Consider the following 14,159-nt stretch of genomic DNA (forward strand, 5'->3'; position numbering starts at 1 on the left):
TCATGCATGTCTTTGTAAGAAATTAGAAGATATAACAATAATACAAATGCATACACAGAAAGTGAGTCTTAAATTTTTTTCCAGGTCACTGACATCGATAATGGACTGAGTAAAAATCACAGCATTATATTTTAATACTTTAAATGCCAGGCTTTGGAGTGTGTAGTTTTTTGTTTTGGACTGTATGTGGTTTTATTGTTTTGTTTTGGTTTTGGTACTGGGTATTAAAGACAGGGGCATTTTACCTTAGAGCTATATCCCCAGTCCTTTTTTCTTTGAGACAGGGCCTTGCTAAATCGCCAAGACTGGCCTTGAACTCGCCATACTTCTGCCTCGGTCTCTTGAGTAGCTCAATTACAGGTGTGTACAATCATGCCCTTCTACCTATCTTGTTTTGTTTGAACTGTAATTCTCATCTACTCATCACTCACCCCTAAAGAAGCACAACCTCAGGATCACTTTTCTTTAAAGTACCTCCCCCCTGCCACACACACACACAAACTCATATCCAATAGCAATGGGCAACCAGATAATCTCTAAGACTAGTACTCTCAAGAGTAAAGTACTAATATGCCTTTCCTATTAATCAAGCTCCTTAGTCTTAACAGAGAAGTGAAAACTACATGTGAATGTCTTCACCAAAATCAGGCTAGGAACAGAAAAGTGAAAAGGCACTAATGATAAGACCCTAAATCTGGGTATGTTAGAACACCCTTCAGGAACAATAGGACAGACCCAGCACCACTAAAAATTATACATAAAATCAGTGACTACTAAGTAACCACTAGTCTCTCCTAGTGTTTAGAACTCTGGGAAAGAAAGCAGCTAAGCCGTCACTAGTTTTCTTGGGATTTCTGAACTGATCTGAGCAAGAACATGTGAATCAAACTAAGCTGGCAACGAAACATGCAGTTCCAAGAAAGCAAAATTCTTATTTTCAATTCCATATTCTCAAAACATTTCAGGCCACAGTACTCAACATTCACAACAAAGGCAGTCTTTGCAAGCTCTTGGAATTTCTGACCTCACAACAGCACTCTGGAACTTTAGTACCAAAGAATCGCCAAAGATAACTAACTGAAGACTAGGATGATCCAAGACCCAAAATAGCAATAAAAACAACGCTAGGTCCTACGGTATCTGATGTACTCCAAGGGAAGAGAAGTGGAAAGACTAACTGTGGGTAACTAACGCCAAGTCAGTACTACTCAATCTTTATTTTCCTGAACATCAGCATAAGGAGACATTCAAAAAGGTCACCAGGCCTCTGGTTCCCCTCGCTCACTGTTTTTTGTAAAAAGTAAATAAAAAATACTAATAGCTTCCTGTCCGCCCACTCATGGCAAAGCCCAGCCTAAACTTTTAAACCTTGAAGAAGGTGGGAAAGTCAGGCAGCCAGGACCTAGGGCTGGGAAAAGTACAAAGAAAAAGAGGGAAAGAGTCATGTTTCAAAACAAAGGCTCCACAAGGGAACTGAATGTCAAAACCTCCCCAATTCCCAGCCTTCAAGTCAGCTAGGATTTGATTTTTAAATCTTTGATTTTTAAGAAGTAGTCAGATATACTCAGCTTTTCGGGGTTCGCTAAGGCTTTGCCATTCTTGAAAACATTACCACAACCACTTGCTGAGGGTGGTGCTATCCTCCCCCATTCCCTTATAAAGGAAAAACTAGGCTTGGAATCTTGACTGACTTGCCCAAGGTCCCACTTTAGAGCCTAAATCCAAGTTCCTTCATGTTCAGGCCAGGCCAGGAAAGGCAGACGACCTGTGAGGGCCTAGGGGCCACAATGCCGACGCCCCCGGCCTGAGAGGACCCGCCGCGAGAGGAGAGGGGCCCGCGCGCGCCTCCAGCCCCAGCCCCAGCCCCTACCTTCCTTGACTCCTGGCAGCTTGGACTGGTCAATGCTGACCTCGGCCATGTCGGGCCAGGGTCCTGGCTGCCCCCGGCCGCTCACTTCCCAGCCGCGCGGGCACTGAGCCGGCCCGGAGCTCACCAGCAGCGCCTAACGCGGCGCAAAGTCTGGCGGGCACAGTGCGCCGGCTGGGAGCCCGAGCTGGCCGGCGGACAGGGGTTGACGACAAAGACTGCGAGGACTGCCCGGCGATCCAGGCTGTCGGCCCAGCTGCCCCGCCGCAGCCACCTGCTCTGCGCCCCGAGGCCCTGATCGATACCAGGAGCCCGGAAATGGACCCGGGAGGTCCAGTATGGAGGGAGAGAGGAGACAGAAAGGCGGGCAGGCAAGCGGGCGGGCGGGCCTGGGTGGGGAAGGGGGAGGGGATCTGTAGGTCTGTAACTGCAATAGAGAGTGGCTGGCGAGAGAAGGTAGGCTCCCGCCGCCTCCAGTTGTCTCCTTTGTGCTCAGCTAAGCGCCAGAGGCTGGGGCCCTGCTGTGCCCAGGTCCCAGAGTCCTGCCCCGCCTCCCGCTGGAAGGTCATGTCTTTAAGGTGGGGGCTTGGTATTCTGAAGGCCTAAACCAAAAGGCCACAAGGGTCACCTGGTAATCCTGTCCGCTGTGTAGTTAGCATTCTGTGCTATGGTTCAGAGATTAAGATTTCCACAGGGTGTTTACTGTGTGCTTTGCTGTGTCTCAGGCACTTTTTTGCACCTGGGATTAAAAGGGAGTTTATATGTGGGCATAAAAACTTCAAATACAACAAACAGAACGAAGAGCAGCTGATAAAATTCTGGGCCAGTGTAAGGAAGAGAGTAGAATGTTCACAACCAGCTGGGGGAACTGAGTCATTCATTGATCAAAAACACATGGAAGTCTACCAAGTTTGCTGGTAGGGACTGGGGGTGGTAAAGACATATGTCATATTTATCGCTGTTGTAGCATGCCACACATTGAACTATAATTATAACATTTCTATCACCTTATTTCATCTCCTGGTAACAAGAGTTCTCCTTCCTTTTGGAAAACTGCCTGAGCCACCCCCATCACACATACACACACACACACACACACACACACACACACACACCACACACACACACACACACACACACACACACTAACACATCCTTGAGTTCACTCCTATCCTAAATTTGTGCAATGGTAGAACCTGAACACCACCTCCAATCTTACCCACTTTCATCAGAGGGTGTGTGTGTGTGTGTGTGTGTGTGTGTGTGTAACCAAGATAGGGTCTGTAGAATACTTCCTTGGGTTTTTTATATAAAGAGAGGCGAGTATTTTCTGTGGGGGAGGTCTGCCTTCACTACAGACAATGAAGCCTAATGGTAAACAGAAGCAAAGATAAGAAAAAGGAAAATGAAGAGGACATGTTCTGATGGTAACACAGAAGCAAGCCAGGATATCCCCAAGAGCAGCTGTAGTTTCTGCTGCTCCTGGATTCTGGGATCTGCCCTCAACATTGGTTCCATTGAGCCTCAGTTTCTCTTAAGTGAGTAAAGGCCTGTTCTGTCACTCACAGCTTAAAGTCCAGGAGAAGGAGGTTTTATTTTAACTTAACATTGAAAAACAGACCTTAGGTTAGCAAAAATTTAGGAGAAGACTTTCTAGGCCAAAAAGTGGCAAAGTAAGATCCACAGGCCAAATTTGAATGACTGCATGAGTTAAATGACTATATTTTAAATGATTATATAAACATGACATCTTTTTAATTTTGCCTCTTAAGCCCAAAGTCTATTAGACCCTTTACAGAAAAAAAAAATTATCTTCCTGTGCTAGGCAGAGAGGATACTCAGTAAGTTAAATATTAAACAAATATAAATATACTCAGTAAGTTAAATATGTGAACATAAGGATATAATATTAGAAAGGTAGGTTTATGGGGATTTTTAAAATTGTCCTGCCATCTATTTTTAACCTCCTGTAATTATAGATAACATTTAAAATAGCTGTATTTTCTGTTTTCCTCCCAAAATCTATTGTTTCCACTTCCCTACCAAGCTCTGCCCTGAGAAGCTAACTTGTATGGATAAATCACCAGGATCCTCTTGCTGTGTGACTTCCTGTTGAATCTGACCAATGATAATCACTGGCAGAGAAATCATAAGAAGGGAAGTAGAAATAGCAGATTATGCAGCGCACTCTTCTTCCTCTATGCTAAAGCAAAATTTGCCTTGGCTCTGTCCTTCTATGACTACAATGCCCATCTAGAGGGCTCTCTTCCATGGCTTCAGTCTCTATGGTTCTCTAATAATGACATTTCCTTTCAGGCCTCTTTAGGCCTGGTCATAGTGGCTTCCACTGTTGCTAATTCCCTTAGCCTTGGCAACACCTCTATAAATGCCCTTCCTTATATTCTTTCAGTTAAACTATTTCAATTATTACTTGTTTCCTGCTTAGACTTTGAATGGTAAGATATGCCAAAAGGTCACTGCTTTGCTTTCCTTAAAAATACTCGAATTTCTGGCCTAGAGAAAAAATGAAAACATACATAAAACTCAGGCCTATTGTTTAGTGAATCAGCTGCCTTTACCAGAAAAAGTAATGAAAAAGAACCAGAATCCCCAACCAGTTTCTAGAAGACAAGATCTGGAAATCCCCCATATAGTTGGACTTTCCTTCTCCAACCCCACATTCACACTGTATCAACCCCCAACCTGGGCAAACAGAACTCAGGATTGTGGGCGTGGACACCTTCTAGCAGAAGACTAAGCAACATGGGTAATAACTAAATTTTTTTGAGTATTTATTTCATAGGAAATGAATATATGGTGAATTCTTTAGTATGTGTCCTTTAATGTCCAGAAATATCACTTGTGCAATAAAAAAATAAATAAATAAAAGGAAGGCTTCCCAGAAGGAATACAAATCCCTAATTTGTTGTAGGTCACAAATAAGTAATTTAAAGCCAAATCACAACTTGAATGCCGTAGTGGTAAATAAGGTTTCTATCTACAAAGCAACATGGAACCACTAATTGGTTTTTAATTCTATGTTTGACATTAATAAGGTAAATTTGGGAATAATGAAAAAAAGTGATTGGAATATGAACAATTTGATCAGAGGAATTCCAACTGGAAAACATAAAATTCTACAGAGATAACTAGAACCTCTATAAGATAAGCTCTGTGAGGAAGGGGATTTTATCTGTTTCATTCACTACTATCCCTAATACCTCAAATAGTGCTTAGCATATAATAAGCACTCAATAAATATCTGTTGAATATATAATATAGTTATCTAGCTATTATCAATAAAAATCATAACTTAAAGGAAGACTAAAGGGTAAAGAAATACCCCAGTGGTAGAACACTGGCCTACCATATAAAAAGCCCTGTGTTTAATCCCCAGTACCACCACCAAAATAAATAAATAAATAAATAAATAAAAGGAAAGAAAATAATATAGGCAAATGAATAAATGACACTGGACCTTGAACACATAGGAAAGTGGATCCAAGGAGTTTCACACACTTGCAGGAAAGAGTCCTCCCTACCTCATCAATAGCAGTTCCAGAAAAGAGACTGTAATCAGAACTGTTATCCACTTACACAGAAAAGTGATAGTCTGCTAAGGCTGCCATTAAAAAAAAAAAACAGACAAATTTATTTTTGCACAACTCTTGAATCTGAAAGTCCAAGATCTGGGTGTCAGCAGATTTGGTTGCTTCTGAAGCCTTTGTTTCCTTGGCTTGCAAATGTCTGCCTTCTTGCTGGGTCTTCCCATGTTTTTTTTTTTTTTTTTTTTTTTTTTTTTTTAATATGTGTGTATGCACCAAATTTCTTCTTCTTGTAAGGATGTCAGTCAAATTTGAATTATAGCCTACTCCGACCTCATTTTAACTTTAATCTTCTCTTGAAAGGCCCTGTCTTCAAATGAAGACACGTTCAGAAGTACTTAGGGTTAGGATTTCAGCATATCTCCTTTGGGGGAACATAATTCAGCTCATAAAAGAGACTAGCAGTACAATTGCACCATCCTGTTTATCTTTGTACTATGTCCCATCTGGACCCTCCTACTATGAGGAATGTCAGTAATGTTAGGCAGGATCCCCAAATTCCCCAGTTGCCTAGGCCCTTTCACTCTGTCCAATGGAATTCATGGTCCATTATCCACAAAATCCCCTGTATCTCAACTATGAATGTTCTCTTTTCTTCCTTCCCTATGGAAACCTGGTTTTTCTTTTTTGGGGGGTTTGAGTGGTGAGGGGTGGGTACTGGAGACTGAGCTCAGGGTCACTCAACCACTGAGTCACCCCCAGCCCTATTTTGTATTGTATTTAGAGACAGGATCTCACTGAATTGCTTAGCACCTCGCTTTTATTGAGGCTGGCTTTGAACTTGCAATCCTTCTGCCTCAGCCTATGGAGCCACTGGGATTATAAGTGTGTGCCACCGCACCCAGCTGAAACTTAGTTTTCACCTGAAAATACTGCTTCTCCAACAGCCATCTAAATTAGTGATTATTTCTTCTTGTATACCCAATATCCTACTGGACATGGAGGTGTCTTGATTTTCTTCTTTGTATCTTTTTGACTCTTCTAGAAAATATATATATATATATATATATATATATATATACACACACACACACACACACACACACACACATATACACAAACACATGTATGTGTTTGTGTGTGTGTATATTACCTTCAGAACTTTCTTTTTTGTTCTTTTAAATTTGTCCTAATTAGTTATAAATGATAGTAGAATGCATTTTGACACATTATACACAAATGGAGCACAACTTCTCCTTCCTCTGGCTGAACATAATGTAGAGTCACACCAGTAGTATAATCATACAGGTAAATCGGGTAATAATGTCCATCTCATTCCATTGTCCTTTCCATCCTCCCACCCTCTCCCCTCCCCTCACTTCCCTCTGCACAATTCAAAGTTCTGTCATTCTTCCCAAACCCCATTATGGATTAGCATCTGCTTATCAGAGAAAACATGCGGCCTTTGGGTTTTGGGGTTTGGCTTATTTCTCTTAGCATGATATTCTCCAGCTCCATCCATTTACCTGCAAATTACATAATTTCATTCTTATTTTAGGCTGAGTAGTATTCTATTGTGAATATAACACATTTTCTTTATCCATTCATCTGTTGAAGAGCATCTAGTTTGGTCCCATAGTTTAGGTATTGTGAATTGAGCTGCTGTAAATATTGATGTGGCTGAGGCCCTGTAGTATGTTGATTTTAAGTCTTTTGGGTATTAACCAAGGAGTGGGATAACTTGGTCACATGGTGGTTCCAGTCCAAGTTTTCTGATGAAACTCCGTACTGCTTTCCATAGTGGTTACACCAATTTGCAGTCCCACCAGCAATGTATGAGTGTACTTTTTTCCCCACATCCTTGCAAACACTTATGTTGTTGTATTCTTGATAATTGACATTCTGACTGAAGTGAGATAAAATATTAAAGTCATTTTTGATTTGCATTTCTCTAATTGCTAGAAATGATGAGCATTTTTTCATGTTTGTTGATTGATTGTATTTCTTTTTCTGTGAAGTGTCCATTCAGTTCCTTTACCCATTTATTGATTTTTTTTTGTTTTTAGTGTTAAGTTTTTGTGCTCTTTATATTTCTGTGAGATCAGTGCATGTGGTAAAGATTTTCTCCCATTCTATAGCCTCTCTTTTCATGTTATTGATTGTTTCCTTTACTAAGAAGAAGCTTTTTAGTTTGAATGCATCCCATTTATTGATTCTTGATTTTACTTCTTGTGCTTGAGGACTCTCATTAAGAAAGTCAGTTCCTAAGCTGACATGGTAGAGATTTGAGCCTAATTTTTCTTCTGTTAGGCACAAGTTCTCTGTTCTAGTGCCTAAGTCTTTGATCCACTTTGAGTTGATTTTTGTGTGGGGTGAGAGTTAAAGGTTTAATTTCATTTTGCCTCTCATGGATTTTCGGTTTTCCCAGCACCATTTGTTGAAGAGGCTATCTTTTCTCCAATGTGTGTTTTTGGTGCCTTTGTCCAGTATGATATATTTATGTGAGTTAGTCTCTGTGTCTTCTATTCGTACCATTGGTCTATATGTCTATTTTGATGCCAATACCATGCTGTTTTTGTTACTGTTGCTCTGTATTATTGTTTAAGTTCTTGTGCTATGATACCTCCTGATTCACTCTTCTTGCTAAGGATTGCTTTGGCTATTCTGGGTCTCTTATTTTTCCAAATGAATTGTAGGATTGCTTTTTCTAGTCCTATGAAGAATGTCATTGGGATTTTAATAGGAATTTCATTAAATCTGCATAACACTTTTAGTAGTATGCCTATTTTGACAACATTAATTCTGCCTATTCAGGAATATGGAAGATCTTTCCATCTTTTAAGATCTTCTTCAATTTTTTTTCTTTAGTGTTCTGTACTTTTCATCATAGAGTTATTTTACCTCATTTGTTATATTGATTCCCAAGTATTTTACTTTTTTTTAGGCTATTGCAAATACAACAGTTTTTCTAATTTCTCTTTCAGAGAATTCATCACTGAAGTATAGAAATGAATTTGATTTATGGGTGCTGATTTTATATTCTGCTACTTTGCTGAATTCATTTATTAACTCTAGGAGTTTTCTGGGGGCTGCAAGCTTGGTTCTACATACGGAAATCAGTAAACATAATTTATCACATCAATAGACTTAAATGCAGGAATCATATGATCATCTCATTAGATGCAGAAAAAGCATTTGACAAAATATAGTGCTTCATGTTCAAAACACTAGAAAAAACTAGGGATAATAGGAATATACTTCAACATTGTAACAACTATCTATTAAGACCAAACACCCAAAGAAATCTCTCAAGACAGAGTCTCATGCTTAGAAAGCAAAGCCTATTGACAGGTGAAGCCTGCCAGGCTGCTCAGTAGAGTGATGCAGCATCCAGAGTTACTTGAATAGGGTTTTTATATCTTTTTTACAGAGAACAAGAGCAAGCTGGAAATGGCCTGGAGTGTAGTAAGCTAGAATTGTCCTTGGGTGCAGGTGTTTGGGTAACAACAGATTCATGTATTTAGGGACCTTGTAGGTGGGGGGACATGGAAACAGGGCATCCCAAGTTTCTATTTCTTGGAAGCTCATAAGCCCTGGCCCTGGGCCAAGAAGTAGTTCCAGAACCAAAATGGAGTCATTGATGTCCAGGATATCCCATTATTCTCCCTATTTTTTTTATTATTGCAAAGGACTGGAGGTCAATCTTCTGTAGTTACTTTCCTGCTGGGAAGGGTGGTCTCTAGGCAGGGAAGCTGGGGTCATAAGGTTTAAGGGTTTTTTTTATAGTTTCCAGTATGGTCGTTCTGTGATTCTTCAGGTGTCCTTCAGATTGGAGTCTCATATAGCTGCTCAGGACCATCTAGTTGACTGTCTGGTGAAGATCTTTATCCAGTTCATCGGGAAATTTTGGAGGCTATTAAAAATGCAGGGACCTATAAAAAGTACTAAGAGAATCATTAGTAAAGGCCCAATGAGTTTGGTTATCTACAGCCAGAAGTGCCCCAGTAGCCCTATATGCCAGGGGGAGTGAGTGGTCTCTTTTAGGCTATTTTTTTATAGCCGGTTTCTTTAGTTTATCTTCTGCATCTCTAACTATGCCAGACTTGTTGACCTAGAAACAGCCTTCTTCCTGGAGGAAGGCACATAGACCTCCCTCTTTTGCCAGTATATGGTAGAGGGCCACAGCCATCAAGGAGTGTACCTGAATTTATAAAGTCAGCACCAAATCAATGACCTGTTGGATATCTGCAATAATCTGTGCTGTTTTTATAGTGAATAGAGGTTCTTAATCCTGCTGCTCCTATATTAATCCCAGGAGATATTTTTAGCCCTTTGAATAAGGAAATAATTTGGGGGCTCCCCTCTGTCTGGTGTGTGTTGTTATTGGAATGGGTAGACATTGGTTGTGGGATTAAATGTCAGTTTGGGAAGTAAGAAAAATTAAGGTATAGAGGCCAGTTTACAAGCCTTGCAAAAGATAAAAACCTCAGAAGTTAGGGGATATTAGGACTGTGGGACTGACATGAGTGTGCATCTTAAGTTCTATTTTAAAAGAATTATTAATATTATTATTTTGACTAAAATGTCCATGTGTGGCTGTGTTTTGGTTATACTCTCTTGCCAAGTGTTTAAGACTAAGTTGGTCAAAAACTGAATTTGTTTTTATCTGCTATTAAGAGTCACCTGAGTTCCCACAGGGTTTACTCTTGGGGAATTTGAGAACAGCTTTTTAGCTCTTTTACTTTCATCTGCTAGCTAGGCCTCCTTGATGAAGTGGCTTCCTTTGAAAGCATTAGGGATATCGCCCTTTTTCAATGACCCTCCTTTTTTGCAGAAAGTGAATGGATTGGCTTTCTGTTCTCCAGTGGTCTCATTAACCTCCCTGATCACAAAGTAATGTGGCTCAGAGCTGTAGAGGTCCTTGGAGAAGTTCTCTCATTCTCTGGGTTCAGGCCGACTCAGACAAGAGCCAAATATTGTTTGTTTGTTTTTGTCCTTTTATTTTAACCTTAATCTTTTATATTCTTTCTTTTTTATTGAAAGAGGCTTTTTTGTATCTTTATTTTATTTAACTATTAGTAAATATGTGGTGCTGAGGATCGCACCCAGCACCTTGCACATGCTAGGCAGGCGCTCTACTGCTCCTTAAAATTAATCTTTAAGCCTTGGTGTTAAACATCCAGCAAGCTAGTTTCACTAGTCTTAAAGTAAGAGTACTGGGCTTTAATTTCAATGTATATAAACTTACAGTCATTTATCCCTTATAATTTATCCCTTATAATTGGAGTCTGTATTAGTACTAAAAGTTAGCCTTATATCTTATTTGTCTTGTAGGTGATGGCTTATTATCTAAAATTAACCTAGTTTTAGTGTTCTTGAAGCAGTACATCTGCAAAACATTAATAGGCAACAGTTATAAAGTTTATAAGAAAAATACAAAATGAAATTAACAATAGTAAAAGCATGTTCAGTCTGTGTGATAGCTAGCTTGAATTTTGGCTGCCTATTATATTATTACCCTGTTTGAGATCACAGTAATCTTTACAGCAAACATCAATCTTTGAATATAACTATAAATGAGCCTATAAAGTGTTTTAGTTCTGAGGGTGATTTTATTTTTGTCTCTTTCTTAAATGTCATTTTATAATGTTTGGATAGATTGTTTCCTGAATCTATATGAATGTTAATTAACACAATATATCATTACATTTAAAACATAAATCAGAGAAAGACTGAGAGAAATTTTAGGGTTTTTTTGTGTAAATAAATGGCAAAATGTTTTTATATTTTACAAAATTACCTTTAAATCAATTAGATTCTCCTCATTATTTTTTAAAAATTTTATTTGAATTTCAATTTCAGTGTGAAAAGTAACACAAATTGTCCATGTAACTTAGTGACAACAGGTTAATTTATCCAGCTGTGAAACATTAAATCACATGAATAAATATTAACCAAATTCATTACTTCTACATAAATCTGAGAATTAAAATTTAGAATTTAGGGTATATGGTAACAATAATTACAGGTCTGTATAGGTTAACCAAAAATACAGAATAGCCTTTAATCTCTTTTATATTTAGGTAACAGTGTTAATGATCAGAAATTGACTTAGTCAAAGTGAACAGATATAAGACAGATCTTTAAATAACAGTGTGGCCCTTGCATGATCATATACAAAAAAAGAGCACTTATTGATTATCTTGTAATAAAGTTACCTAAACTTTCAGTTTATAAGTTTTTATATAAGATTTAGATTAGGCTTAGCTAGATATAGAAATCATATATATATATATATATATATATATATATATATATATATATATATATAGTTATGTATGTTTTGGTGAGAACTATATTATTATAATTTTAATGACAACTATTTGTTTAACCAGTTACAAAATAATCATTTAAGACTTTCAAACCCTAATTTGATCTATATTAAGCCCAAGGCCTATATCATTCAAAAAAAGAAAAATTGAAAGCATTCCCTCTAAAACCTGGAACAAGTCAGGGATGCCCTTGTTCACCATTTCTATTCAATATAATCCTGGAAACTCTAGCCAGAGCTATTATGAAAGAAATTAAAGGGATACAAATAGGAAAAGAGGAACTCAAATTATCACTATTTGCCCACAACATGATTCTATATTTAGAAGATCTTCTAGAATATATTTCTCCTCTATTCTTAAGTATTTTCAGCTTTTTAAAAAACTCTTACTCTCACATCCTATCACTCACTGCATCTCCTTATGACAATCATCTATATTTTTGCATAAATTCTCATTCCTTAAAGATAACAGCTTCTTTCTTACTGTTCCAACATCATATAATTCTTTCTTTTTTTTTTTTGGTGGGGGAAGTACTGAAGAGTAAACTCAGGGGCACTCAACCACTGACTCATGTCCCCAGCCCTATTTTGTATTTTATTTAGAAAAAGGGTCTCACTGAGTTGCTTAGCACTTCACTTTTGCTAAGGCTGGCTTTGAACTTGCCATCCTCCTTTCTCAGCTTCCCAAGCCTCTCATTACAGGCATGTGCCACTGAGCCCAGCCATCATCAAGGAACTCTTAAAAAAATCTTTACAGGGCTGGGGATGTGGCTCAATCCACTTACTTTCTCAAAGATATTGCTTCATAAATTTTCTTCTGTTTACCACATCATTACTTATTTCTTCCTTCTATACACTCTATATATTCATACATGCTATAATTCTGCCACCTTAACAAAAATTCCCCTTATCCTCAAATTCCCCTGAGCTATTACCACATATTTTTGTTTCTGTTTCATCAATCTCCCTTGAAATATTTGATTATTTTTATGATCTTCATTTCTTACTCTTTCACTTTTTTCTTGAAGCCTCCCTATACTTTTTGCTCCAGCCACTCTAAAGAGTCTCTAATTAACATTAGCAATGACTTCCATGATGTCAAATCCAGACATCAATCAGCTCTCTTCCTTTTATTGGCTAGTAGTAGTCACCATTTAACCTAGATGAGCCTACTTCCATTCTAGAAACATTATTTTGATTCCTGCTTATCATTTTTATTTTATTTTTGTTTCATTTATTATTTGTTTATTTAATCCCAAGACAGTTCTACATCACTGGCAGTATTGTTGAGAAGTTACTAAACCAATGAATTTTCAACTCCTGGCTTATTTTGAAGAGTGATTTTTGCCAATTATTGGAAAGAGTTATAAGCTAGATTACCTTGTATCCTTGGCAGGTTACAAATAAAGTAAGACTGAAATCAAATTACTATATACACATTCACACACACTCACACATGTGTATTATAATGAATATGAATGTATGTGAATATATGTGCACACACACACACACTAATATATATAATTTATAGACTCTTTTTTTTGTATCAGAAATAGAAGTGAGGAACGCTTAACCACTGAGCCACATCCCCAACAACTTTTATATTTTATTTTGAAACAGGATCTCACTAAGTTGCTAAGGCTCTTTTTGAATTCATGGTACTCCTGTCTCAGCCTCTTGAGCTGTCCTGTGCCACCTCACCCAGCTATTTATAGACTTTCAATATGACGTAATGTGTTGACCAAGTTTGCATTGCGGTAATCAAAATACCCAATGACAACAACTTAAAAGAAGAAAAGTTTATTTTGGGCTCAAGGGTTTAGAGGTTTAGTCCATGACCCAACTGCCTCCATTCCTCTGTGCCTTTGGGGCCTGTGAAGGGGTAGAACATCATGGCAGAGGGGGCGGTGGATGAAAGCTGCTCAGCTCATGGCCTCTGAGAAGCAGAACAAGAGAGGGAGAGGTAGCCAAGGACAAGCTAATCTTTAAGGGCATACCTCCAGAGAACTACTTCCTCCAGCTATGCCCAATTTGCCTGCAATTACCACCCAGTAGTTTATTCAAATTTTTAATCCACCAAATGTATTAATCCACTGATGAGTTTATAATAGATAAATACCAAGTAAGGATTATTCCCAGTAATGCAAAATTGATTTAACATTAAAAAATCAAGTCAGTATAGTTCAATGTAATGATTAACTCAGTAGATTTGATAAAAATGCAACATGAATTTACAATTTCTAAAACATCTATCAGTTGAGAATGGAAGAAAACTTCCACAATATCATAAAAAGCATTTATGAAAACCATATGGTTGTTATCATACTAGATGGGGAAATATTTCATGGCTTCCTTCTAAGATTGGGTACAAAGGAAGTATATATGTAAATATACATATATATGATATAATTATTTA

Source organism: Urocitellus parryii, chromosome 7 (assembly GCF_045843805.1).
Source record: "Urocitellus parryii isolate mUroPar1 chromosome 7, mUroPar1.hap1, whole genome shotgun sequence".
NCBI lineage: Eukaryota > Metazoa > Chordata > Mammalia > Rodentia > Sciuridae > Urocitellus > Urocitellus parryii.